A 13,902-nucleotide genomic window follows, 5' to 3' on the forward strand; every position below is an offset into this window, starting at 1 on the left:
CCTGAACTCTTCATGATGGGCTTTTCCCACAGAAGAGAGAAGAGGATAAAATTAAGGGTTCAGAATATTGGTTAATGAAACAACAACAGCCACGAGGAGAGATTATATGCTCAATTTATCATCAAAGGAGGCGATATGGGTTGAACTGAGGGGAAAAAAAGGACAATCACACAGTTGTGCGGACTCCCAAATGTTCAGAGGGAGAGATATGTAGGCAGATCACTGAGAAGTGCAGAAACAATAGGACGGTAATAGTAGGGGATTTCAGCTCCCCTGGTAGTAACTGGATAAAATCAGTGTAAAAAATATGGGGTGGTGGGGGTTGTAGAATTCTTAAAATGCATTCGGGAGAACTTCTCTAGCTGCTACATAGCAAATCCAACATGAAAGGGGGCAGTTCTGGATTTAATTTGAGGAAATGAAGCTGGATAGGTGGAAGAGTATCATTGGGAGTGCTCATAATTCAGTTAGATTTAGAGTAGTTATGGAAAAGGACAAGGATAGAGCAGGAGTAAAATAATTAAATTGGAGAAAAGTCAATTTTCCTAAACCAAGATGTAAATTGGCAAAAATGGACTGGAAATAGCAAACTGAAGGTAAATTAGTGAGAGAGAGAAATATGAGAGGTATTGAAGGAGGAAATTGAGAACAAATATGTTCCCATTAAGAAAAAAAGTCAAACTCCCAAATCTAGACCCCCTGGATGCCAAAGAGCATATGGAATTGGATAAGCTAACAAAAGGGAAGCTTATGTCAGATATCGAGAGCTCAATGCCTAGCAGAGTGTAGAAAGTACAAAGATAAGATTGAAATTGAAATTAGGAAAGCAAATGTAGGACATGCAAAAATATAAGCAAGTAAACTTAAGGAAAATGTTTCATAAATACATAAAGAGCAAGACGCTAACTAAGGAAAGGACATGGTCAATTAGAAGTGAAATAGGAAACCTGTGAGTGAAAGCTGAAGATGTGGCTGTGGTTCTCAATGAGTGCTTTGTGTCTGTCTTCAGAAAAGAGGAAAGCAATGCAGACATTGTAGTTGAGGAGGAGGAGTGTGAAATATTGGATGATACAAACATAGCATCTTTGAAAATGGATAAATAACCAGGCCCAGATGAACTATCTCACAGACTCCTAAGAAAGACAAGAGAGGAAATAATAAAGGCTGTGACCATCATTATCCAACCCTGACTAGATGTGCGTTGCTGGAGGACTCCTAACATTGTACAGTTGTTCGAAATGGGAGGAAGTGATAGGCTGAGTATTTAAAAGCCAGTCTCCCAAATTATGTGGTGGGTAAATTATTGGCAAAAGTTCTGAGGGATGGTATAAAGGTTCATTTGGAAAGGCACAGATTAATCAAGAGCAAAGTGCTGTGGATGCTGGAATTCTGCAATAAAAACAGAAAATTCTGGAAATACTTGGCTGGTCTGGCAGCATATGTGGAGAGAGAAACAGAGTTAATGTTTCAGGTCTCTGGTCTTTCATCGGAATTGATGAAATCTCCTCTCAGCCTCCTATGCCCCAAAAAACAATCCCACCTTATCCAATCTTTCCTTATAGCTAAAATTTTCCATTCCTGGCAACATCCTTACAAATCTTCTCTGTACCCCCTCTAGAGTAATCACATCCTTCCAATAATGCAGAGACCGGAACTGTACACAGTACTCTAGCTGTGGTCTAACTAGTAGTTTATACAGTCCTAACATAACCTCCCTGCTCTTATATTCTATCCCAACAGAGCTGCAGACTAAGAGCTGGAAAGTAGGATTTGGCTGGTTATCTTATATTGGACAGCATAGACATAATGTGTCAAATGGCACCCTTCTGTGTTGTAAACTTTCTGTTTCTAATAAGTCTCCAATCAAACAAGGAAGGGAGCAGGCTTGGATCTGGTTCTGGGAAGTGACGTAGGGCAAATGGAATGTGTTACTGTTGGAGATTATCAAATGAACAGTGATCACAATATAATTAGGTTTGAGGCAATTATGGAAAAAGATGAGAAAATATAGAAGATAAAAATGTTCAACTGTGGAAGAACTAATTTCAGTCATTTAAGAAGGAACATAGCACTGGTAGATTGGAAAAGGTGATCACAGGGTGTAACAGTAATGGAGCAATGGAAGGCTTTCAGTGAAGAGATAGTTCAGGTTAAATTAGGCATATTCCTTTGAAGTAAAAGGTAGAGCATCCAAAGCTAATGTGCTCTGGATGAGATGGGAAATAAAGGTTCCAATAAAACAGAAAATGGAGGCTTTTAAAATACATCAGGAGCAAAATTCAGGAAGATTATGGAAGCTACAGGAGGCAAAGAGAGGATGTATAGATACACATATATGGATACAAACAACTGCAACGAGAGCATATAGGAGAAGATTAGAAGATAACATTAAATTGAGCACTAAAATATTTTATAAATGTGTAAAGTGTAAGAGGTTTGCTTGGGAAAAGATTGGACCTGTTAAGAACCCAAAGTGAAATCTTCATGGAGGGGCAGGAGACATGACCAGATCAACCATGATCTTCTTGAATGGTGGTACAGGCTTGGAGGGCTGAATGGCCCACTGCTGCTCCTAACTTCTATATTCTTATGACAGAAGTGTTAAACTAGTGCTTTGCATCTGTCTTCACAAAGCAAGTAGATAATGTGAAGGTTACACTAAAAGAGGAGGGGGAAGTTATGGACAGGATAATGATTGATGAAGAAAAGGTACTAAAGAGATTAGCTTTACTGAAAGTTAGTAAATCACCTGTCCGGATAAAACATGATCCAGTTTGCTGAAAGAAGCAAAGATAGAAATGGCAGGGGCATAATAATTTAATGCTTTTTAGATACAGAAGTAGCGCTGAAGGACTGGAGGGTTGCTAATTTTATACCACTGTTCAAGGAAAGGGGAGGGATACAGAGGAAAGCACAGGCCACACAACCTAACATTGATGATGGGGACATTATTGAAAACCAATATCAGGTACAAAATTGACTTTCATTTGGAAAGGCATGGGATAATCAAGGAGAGTCAGCATTGATTTGCAAAAGGCAAGTCAATGTATAACTAACTTAAGAACATAAGAAATAGGAGCAGGAGTAGACCATATGGCCCGTCAAGGCTGCTCCACCATTCAATACGATCATGGCTGATCTTGGGCTTCAACTCTAATATCCCGCCTGCTCCCCATATCCCTTGATTCCATGAAAGACCAAAAATCTGTCTATCTCAGCCATAAATCTATTCGATGATGGCACATCCACATTCCTCTGGGACAGAGAATTCTGAAGATTCACAATCTTTTGAGTGAAGTAATGTCTCCTCATCTCAGTGCTAAATGATTGGCCCCTTATCCTGAAACTGTGTCCCTTGTTTTGGATTTCCCAGCTAGTGGAAATAACATTAGTATTTACCCTGTCAAGTCCCTTCATGTTTCAGTAAGATCACCTCTCATTCTTCTAAACTTCAGAGAATATAGACCCAATTTACTCAGCCTCTCATCATAGGAAAACCCACTCATCCCAGTGACCAATCTAGTTAACCTTCACTGTACTGCCTCCAATGCACATGTCATGCCCAGTGAAGGCATGTCCTATTCATAACTTTAAATGTGCACCCAGCATATAATTTTATAGAACTGTCTTTTATTTGAAAATGGACAGATACAAGATGGCTACCAATGGTGAGGTGACTTTTTCAATTTCTGCACAAAGGATTAACTCATGTCTGAAAATACCTCTGGAAAGTTCTCAAATGCAAATAGGTTTCTCAAGTGCAAAGGGATCATCCTTACCAGCTCAATGGAAGAGATCTAACAAACAATGCCAGATGTGTCAGGGCCGTGAGGATGAAATATCAAATAAGATCTTCCAGTGGTTTGTTGATGGGTTATCAAATGTCTCCCATTGTGTATTAATCACCTTGGCTCCAACCCATTATGTGAACAATGAAAGACACTGAAATTGCAATCATGTGACCAAAACTAGCTTCTGATACCATGTCCTTTATTACTCCAAGAACCAGAGGGAAACTAGCCAGTCTACACAGACCACCAGTTTATAAGATATCAGCAGCAGAAAAGGCAGTAGACCCATGTGTTTTTAAACCTGGAGACTGTTACATAAAATGTCTCCCAGGCTGATTCCTATTCCAAACCTATCTGTAAAGAAACTTGATCTCCTGGTAAGAAGAAACTACAAGTGACTGACCACGACATGCTGAACATCCATCTCTTCAAGGGAATCCTACAATAATCCTTGATATACGACTATAGTTATTGAAACCACCTAAACTACCTGTTCATAGTGAAAATGTTGCCTTCACCGGGCCTGTTTTTCCTAGGACAATCCAAACACATGAACTATTCTTTTGTTTCAAGTTGTAAAAGTACACTATTCTCTTGAACTATCTTTCTCGTGTGTGTCTGCGTATGAGTGATGTAACATTTAGACTTTCGGGGTGAATGTGTGAATAAATAACCCTCTTTCTTTAAACCCATTGAAAGCTTGCAGCTGTTATTTAAATTGACCACTCCAGGGGCTAAGAAACACATGCATCTTCCTCTCCAAAACTATACTGATTACAGACAGTAAGGAAAATGGTGCAAGGGTTTCTCTTCAGATGTCCTTAACCCTGGCATCGAGCAGGCAACACAACCCTCTCTAGACTGCAGACAACAGTATCTATTGCCCTAACTATGCTGCCCCCTCCTACAACTACATTCTTTTTACTCCCTCCACTTGAATGGCCCCCAGCACCACAGTGCCATGGTCACCCTCCCTACAGTCCCTGCTCCCATCTGCACAAACTGCAAGAACTTTAAAACTGATGGATAATTGCAGGGGCTGAGGCTCCTCCATTTCTACCTTCTGGATCCTCATGCATACCTCATTCACAGTCACACGCTCCTGTCCCTGACCATGGCCCAAATCTGACATAACTAGCCTAAGAGATGTGACTGCCTCCTATTGAAACCACCTAAACTGTTCAGATACTTTTGCCCCTCCCTGATACATCGCAGTGTCCAAAGCTCAGACACTAGTTCATCAACTCTGAGCCAAAGTTCCATGGGCTGCAGACACTTAATGCAGATGTGGTTGCCATGGATCACACTGCTGTTCACCTGTCCATACAGCTGCCACACATTACTGCCCTGCCATCTTTATTGTATTTTCTTTAACTAATTAGAAGTTTAGAAATATCACTCAACAGTTATCTGTAGTTATATTAAGTAGTTTAACTAGTTAAGCTATAAATTTAATACAATACCTATATGTCCCCAGTACCCAACACCTGATCTAACGCTTGAACAGAAGGGACTGCCATCCTCCCCTAGATTGTAGAATTTTGCCACTTAACTCTGTTTCTCTTTCCACAGATGCTACCAGACCTGCTGACTATTTCCAGCATTTTTCTGATTTTATTTTAGATTTTAAGCGCCCACAGTATTTTGTTTTTGTATAGTGATACACACACACTTAAGTACACACACACACACACACACACACACACTAACACACACACACATCGGGACAAATGCACACACAGAGAAACACACACAAATTCGCAGATTCAGTGGAAGAAATGTAGGTATACATATTAGCTTACAGCCAGATCACAATCAGACATACACAGCCACAGTTATAGATGCATTTATAGATATGCAGGCTCCCAGATATCGCCTGGGGCAAATGGTCAAGCTAGAAAGATGTGTGATTCTCAAGGTCTGGTCCTCTTAACGTTCGGTGCTGGGAGTTGGTATACAGTGTTCTGTTTTTACGGCTACACTGGATACAATCAATTAATTGTCTCTGTGGGATCTGACTGAATGAGTAACTGTTCTGAAAGGTACTTCCCCCTCTTTATATCTGCACAATTTCTGTCAAAAAGTTCCCTAGAATTTACACCTTTCCCTGCCGTTTCCTATAGTTTTGGCCTTTAGTAAATGTGGCTCCGACCCTCAGGCTTGACTGTGTGAAAATGAAATAGTCTCAGCACCAGGCAGCAGCAGCAAGTCACTCCTGCTGATTTTTGACCCCTTCTCTTTGTGTATGTTCACAATGATGGAAAGATCATCTAAATCCCCCTCAGAGCATGACCTGAGAAGCAAAGAAAGACTTGCATTTATACATTGTCTTTGATGACTTTAGGATGCCCAAAGCACTTTGCAACCAATGAAATACTCCAGAACACTGGGTGGGTAATCATTGTTGCAATGTAGGAAACATAGCAATCAATCTGTGCACAGCAGGATCCCACACACAGCAATGTGATAATGAGCAGATAATTTAGTTATGCTGATGTTGCTTCAGGGAGATATATTGGCCAGGGTAGTGGGGAGAACTTCCCTGCTCTTTATATAGTCCACCTGAGAGGGCAGACAGAGTCCTGGTTTTACTGAGCATTCCCACAGTACTGCACTGGTGCGTCACCCCAGATTATGAGCTCAAGTCTCTGGTATGGGACTAAAAGCCACAACTTTTGGCTCAGAGGTGAGAGTGCTACTGAGTCAAGGATGACACCTGAGAAGGATGGACTTAGCAGGGAGCAAAGCAATTTAAAAAGGCAGCTGGATCAAGGGACAAGCTTTGGGAGGTTATTGAATATGGGGCGTGAGGCAATAAGGAGAAGTGGTTTGGAAGAGACATTCAAAGGGCAGCTCTCTCCGCCACATTAGAGGCTTAGGGGCAGAGTTAGCATGTGAAAACGGGCACTGCATGACCAAATTTCTATGTCAATCAATCCTTTATCTGGGAAGATTTGTGTTAGAGTGTCCAAGCAGTGAATGAAAAGCCGCTTATTCATTATTTCATTATTTGCCTCTAAACAGACTAACATTCTGTTAAAATACCAAAAGATATTTCACATGACTGTGTTCAACATTTTGAGTTAAATATTTTCGTGGTACAAGTTCAAAATCCATGCACCCTACCAGATGACGTAGGCTTTAGAGATCAAAGGTTTCCCCTTTCCTATATCATTACCCCCAGTAATACCCCCTGTCCTTGATCAGTACCCCCAATAATAACCCCTGCCCTACATCATTATCCCTGGTAATACCCCCTGCACTATATCGTTATCCCTGGTAATACCCCCTACCCTATGTCATTATCCCCAGTAACATCCCCTGCCCTATATCATTATCCCTGTTAATACCCCTTGCCCTATATTAATACCCCCAGTAATACCCCCTGCCCTATAGCATTATCCCCAGTGATACCCCCTGTCCCATATCATTATCCCCAGCGATACCCCTTGCCCTATATCATTAATACCCCCTGTCCTAAATCATTATCTTTGCTGAATTTGAACAAGATTCCAAAACCTTTGTTTTTTGTGTGCTAATTTGTCTTTGTCTCCAGTAATCCACCAGACATAAACCCAACTGATTTCTAGTTTGTATTTCTTTTCCCTTTGTTCACCGCTGTTAAGTTTAGAGAGGAGCTGCTTTTGCCGAGAGCTCTCAGCATAACCAAACGCTCAGGAACAGGCCAGCATCCTCAGGGGGATCGTTAGCATCAAGTCTGGAGAAGCAGGAGGAAGGAGACTGCCTGCATCCTCACTTCAGGAGCCATCAAACTGCATCAGGTCAAGCTCTGCTCCGCCTGCTGATCGAAGCCCAGCAGGAGATCCCAGGACATGTTGCACAGGAAAGCTTTAGTCGTTGGTGGTGCAAACAAACAAGAAGGTGTCAGACATTATTACACATACAGACCATACTGTCTGTCTGATGTTATCACTGCCTGAATTTACTTCACATCTGGCTCCTAGTTTTGACATTAGTTGGGTTGACATCTACATGCTAATTAAGTTCCATTAAATGGAAACCTTTCTGGTTTTTTATATATCAATTACACCTTCACACACAGGATAAATAAAGGCAAGATCAATAAGAGAGAACCCTAGCCAGCACCTTCTCCCACTTCATCTCCGACACCTGGGTGAAGAGATCATGTCAATGATTTCCTCTGTTTGCCATGTGTAATGAGAACTGTCAACCCATTTGCTGGCCCATTCTGCATAGGCACCAAAGATTGCTTCAGGTGTCAAAGAGCCAGCAGGGATGTGTGGTTTAGAGATTTGTGGTATAAATGACTCATGGACAGCAATGCAAAAAAGGCGAGTTTATGAACGGAATCTGCTCTCATTAGTTCTTTTACACAATTAGTTTCTCAATGATGACCTTTCAAATGAAGAATGTGTGGCCCTTTTTCTAATAGTGAAGAGGATTTTGCTTTTCCCATTAATGAACATGCCAGTAGCTACATCCAAGTCAGATTAGATGTTAATTATTAAAAGCTCTGAATTTGCTTGAAGTTCAAACTCGCATTGTACGATAACTAGACAAGAACTTGGAAAACTAATCATCTCAACAACAATAATTCTTTAATCCATGAGGTAGAGATGAGATGAAACATTTCTACTGGATAGGCCTGTTAACACATGATCACCCCTGTACTTGCTCATCTGCTTTGAATCCAGGTCCCACAAGACCTTGTTTTTAAAATTCTTATCCTTTTGTTCAAATTTCTCCATGCTTTGCCCCTCCCGATTTCTGTAACCTCCTCCCACCCTACAAGAAGTTTTGTGACTAGATTAGTAATTCAAAGGGCTTGAATAATAATATTCCCAGATGTGATCCTCAACATTCAGGTTGGACCCCATGAAGTCTCATGGCATAAATCAAAAGTTGATGAGGTTATCTCCTGCTGATTACCATCTCCCACAGCTGATGAATCAGTGCTCTTCCATAACAAAAACAAAAATACCTGGAAAAACTCAGCTGGTCTGACAGCATCTGCGGAGAGGAACACAGTTAACATTTCGAGTCCATATGACTCTTCAACAGAACAAAGGAAAAATACAGAAGAGGTGAAATATAAGCTGGTTTAAGGTCGGGTGGGACATGTAGAGCTGGGTAGAGGGCCAGTGATAGGTGGAGATAACCAAAAGATGTCATAGACAAAAGGACAAAGAGGTGTTGAAGCTGGTGATATTATCTAAGGAATGTGATAATAAAGGTACAGATAGCACTAGTAGGGGTGGGGTGGGGGGAAAGGATCGAAATAGGCTAAAAGGCAGAGATAAAACAATGGATGGAAATACATTTAAAAATAATGGAAATAGTTGGGAAAAGAAAATTCTATATAAATATTTTGAAAAACGGGGGATCGGAAAGGGGGTGGGGATGGAGGAGAGAGTTCATGATTTAAAATTGTTGAACTCAATATTCAGTCCGGAAGGCTATAAAGTGCCTAGTCGGAAGATGAGGTGCTGTTCCTCCAGTTTGTGTTGAGCTTCACTGGAACAATGCAGCAGGCCAAGGATGGACATATGGGCATGAGAGCAGGGTGGAGTGTTGAAATGGCAAGTGACAGGGAGGTCTGGGTCATTCTTGCAGACAGACCGAAGGTGTTCCGCAAAGCGGTCACCCAGTCTGCGCTTGGTCTCTCCAATGTAGAGGAAACCGCATTGGGAGCAGCGAACGCAGTAGACTAAATTGAGGGAAGTGCAAGTGAAATGCTGCTTCACTTGAAAGGAGTGTTTCGGCCCTTGGACGGTGAGGAGAGGGGAAGTAAAGGGGCATGTGTTACACCTTCTGCGGTTGCATGGGAAGGTGCCGTGGGAGGGGGTTGAGGTGTAGGGGGTGACGGAGGAGTGGACCAGGGTGTCCCGGAGGGAACGATCCCTGCGGAATGCCGCCGGGGGGTGAAGGGAAAATGTGTTTGGTGGTGGCATCATGTTGGAGTTGGCGGAAATGGTGGAGGCTGATCCTTTGAATGCGGAGGCTGCTGGGGTGATGAGTGAGGACAAGGGGGACCCTATCATGGTTCTGGGAGGGAGAGGAAGGTGTGAGGGCGGATGCGCGGGAGACGGGCCGGACACGGTTGAGGCCCCTGTCAACCACCAGAAATTGAGACAGAGAGGTCAAGGAAGGGAAGGGAAGTGTCAGAGATGGACCATGTGAAAATAATGAAGGGGTGGAAATTGGAAGCAAAATCAATAAATTTTTCCAGGTCCAGATGAGAGCATGAAGCAGCACCAAAGCAATCATTGATGACCCTCCATCATAAGGTCAGAAGTGGTGCTGTTCACAATTGACTCTCTAAGACTTAAATTATGAAGAGAGATTATGCATATTAGTGTTGTATTCCTGGAATTTAGATGGTTAAGGGGTGATGGCAATGACCATCTCCAATAAGAGAGTGTAACCGCCTTTCTTTGACACTCAATGGCATTACCATCATCAAATCCTCCAACATAAATATCCTGGTGGTCACCAACCAGAAACTTTATTGGACCAGCCAAATAAATATTGTGGCTACAAGAGCAGCAGAGAGGTTGGGTATTGTGCAGACTTCCCCAAAGCCTTTCCATTACCCATGAGGCATAAGTCAGATGTGTGATGGAATACTCACCATTTGTCTGGATAATTGCAGCTCCAACAATACTCAAAAGGGCGACAGCATCCAGGGCAAAAGCAGTCACTCAGTTGGCACCCATTCACCACCACTCACCAAAGACTCATTTCCTCCACCACCAGCGCAGCATGGCTGCAGTGTGCACCATCTCCAAGATGCAGCAACTTCCCAGGGCTTCTTCGACAGCACCTCTAAAATCTGTGATCGAGCACTGAAAAGGGCAGGATCAGCCGACACTTGGGAACATGAGCACCTCCAATTTCCACTCCAAGTTACACAATATCCTGACTTGGACAAGTATCACTATTCCTTCATCCTCCATCAAAGCTCTTGAACTTCTGATCTAACAGCAGTTGAACCTTCACCACACAGGCTGCAGCGATTCAAGAAGGCAGCTCAGCACCATCTTTCCAATTCACCATGGGCAATAAATTCTCACCTTGCCTGCGATGTCTCGATTCTGTGAATCAATTAATCCTTGGCCTCACCAGCATTGGAATGCTTCTTCTAATGGTGCGTCATTTGCAGCATGCTCATAATTATTCAGCATATTCAACCTCTAAGGTCCAAACATAGCAGACAAAACCTTTATGCAAATGAAATATAGCAGCCTGTAAAATGAATTATTGTTGACTGGAGCTCTGCCTGTTTTTTATTTGATAGATTGTGTTATTGGATCCAATATATACATGCCCCACTTCTGGAAACAATGAGGAGTGAAGCAGATCACCACTAGGAGTGCAGTGCTCAAGAAGGCAACCCATCATCACTTTCTCAAAGTCATTGAGGGATGGGCAATAAATGCTGGCAATGCCCATATCCCAAGAATGAAAATAAAAGATTGCGTGCTTTGAGAGGCATCATGTGTCAATGATAGAAGTTTGACAGTGCAGAGGAAAGGCAACTCAATTCTCCCTTGAAGGTTGAGATGGTTTTAGAAGCTCAACTACATGTTCATATATTATGCATGTTCATGAGTTTGTATTGTAAATTTTTTTTAAAATGAAGAAGCTTATAAGTATTCCAGGAATATGTGACACAAAAGGAATAATTGAAGTTTTGGATTTTTTTTTCCAAAATCTTAAACAGCCTTTTGGAGACAAATATAACAGGACATGAGAGAGAACAATAATAAACAAAGCTTGCAGTTTTTAATCTGAATTATGAATTATTATTATGCATGTGTTTTAACTGATATGTGTCTCCGTATTACTGCATAGGTACCGTATGTAGAACAGAATGGAGTCAAGAACATCAGTGGATACGATCCAATAGCTTAAAATTGGTTCATTTGGCCAGACCAGTGCAAGCTTGGCACATGGAATGATCCCTACATCAGAATGGGTAATCTGATGGACCCTTGGATGCCCCTTCTAAAATGATGGCAGGCACGAGGTAAGCAGAAACAGAATGGTAGGTTAGTTCTCATGACTTTTAGTGCTTGTGTGCCACATTCCCACAGTTCCACCTCCTTTCTTTTGAGTGATATGTTAAACGAAGACAACCTTTGGCTGTTCTGGCGCAGTTCAAGGATCTCTTGGCCAATATTCTTCCCTCAGTCAAAAACAGAGGGAATTTTCCGCTCTGGAGACTGGCGATCAGTGGCGAGCTTCCTGCTGATTGGTGGGTTGGGTTCTCATGTCCGATCTTGCACTTGAAACCTCATTAATTATGTATAGGCGAGCTGCTCGATGAATCACATAGCACGGCGGGCACTGATTCGTCCGCCCACCGTCACCTCATGGGGTTGAAGTTCCTGGTGCCATATTTAAATGTCACCCAAACACACGCATTACTCTCTGCAGCCCAGCTGTGTGGCCAGAAGTTCCTGAAATGGCCCCAAGGGGGGTGCTTGCCCACAACAAGAGGAAGAGATCCCAGACTTGTCAATTGTCGTAAAAACTCATCTGGTTCACTAATGCCCTGTAGAGAAGGAAATCTGCCGTCCTTACCTGGGCTGGCTTACATGTGACTTCAGCCCCACAGCAATGTGGTTGACTCTTAAATGCCCTCTGAAATGGCATAGCAAGCCACTCAGGGTGGACAGAGTTTGCTGCTGTGGTGAAGGTGAGATCAGCCTTTCCCACAAACCAGTATGGCTGAGCCCTCCAGGAGTTGCTCACGTTCTGATTCACAGTGAGTGGCATGCAATGTTGTATTTAACCTACACACATACATACAAAATAGGAGCATGAGTAAGCCATTCAGCCCCTCAAGCCTGCTTCGCCATTCAATAAGATCCTGGCTGATCTGTTTGTGTATCAAATTCCACATTCCCATCTACCCCCGATAACCTTTGATTCCCTTGCCTAACAAGAACCTATCTACCTCTGCCTTAAAAATATTCAATGACCCTGCATCCACCACCTTCCGAGGCAGAGAGTTCCAAAGTCGCACAATCCTCTGAGAGAAAATATTTCTGCTCATCTCTGTCCCAAAAGGGCAACCCCTAATTTTAAAACAGTGCCCGTTAGTTCTGGACTCACCCACAAGAGGAAACATCCTTTATGTAATAAAGAGTAATACTCTGCTTTTTTATTTTTCCTGCCAAAGTGAACAACTTCATATTTTCCCACATTATACTTCTTGCCAGATTTTTGCCCGCTCGTTCAACCTATCTACATCTGTCTGCAACCTCATTATGTCCTCTTCACAATCCACTTTCCTACCTATCTTTGTGTCATCTGCAAATTTAGATAACATGCCTTCGCTCCCCTCATTTAAGTCATCTAAGTCATTGATATAAATTGTAAAAAGTTGAGGCCCCAGTACAGACCCCTGTGGTACTCTACTTGTCACATCCTGCCAATCAGAAAAAGACCCATTTATGCATACTCTCTGTTTTCTGCCAGGCGGCCAATTTTCTATCCCTGCTATATGTTATACCCTACACCATGAGCTTTTATTTTCTGCAATAACCTTTGATATGGCACCTTATCAAATACCTTCTGGAAATCCAAGCACAGTACGTCTATAGAGTCCCCTTTATGGACAGCGCATGTTACTCCTTCAAAGAACTCCAATAAATTGGTTAAACATGATTTCCCTTTCACAAAACCATGCTGACTCTTCCCAATTGCCTTGAGTTTTTCTAAGTGCCCAACTATAACCTCCTTAATGATCGATTCTAACACCTTCCCCACAACAGATGTCAAGCTAACTGGCCTATAGTTTCCTGTTTTCTCCCTCCCCACCTTCTTGAATAGAGGGGTTATATTTGCTACTTTCCAGTTTGATGGAACCTTTCCAGAATCTAGCGAATTTTGCAAAATTAACACCAATGCATCTACTACCTCATTAGCCACCTCTTTTAAGACCTGAGGATGAAGTCCATTTGTACCTAGAGACTCGTCAGCCCGCAGCTCCATCAGTTTGCCCAGTACCGCTTCCCTAATGATTGTAATTGCACCAAGTTCCTCTCTCCCTTACACCTCCTGATTTACAACTATTACTGGAATTTTTTTTTTTTGCATCTTCTATAATGAAAACAGAAGC

This window comes from Cetorhinus maximus, chromosome 2 (genome assembly GCF_964194155.1).
Source record: "Cetorhinus maximus chromosome 2, sCetMax3.hap1.1, whole genome shotgun sequence".
Classification (NCBI taxonomy): Eukaryota; Metazoa; Chordata; class Chondrichthyes; order Lamniformes; family Cetorhinidae; genus Cetorhinus; species Cetorhinus maximus.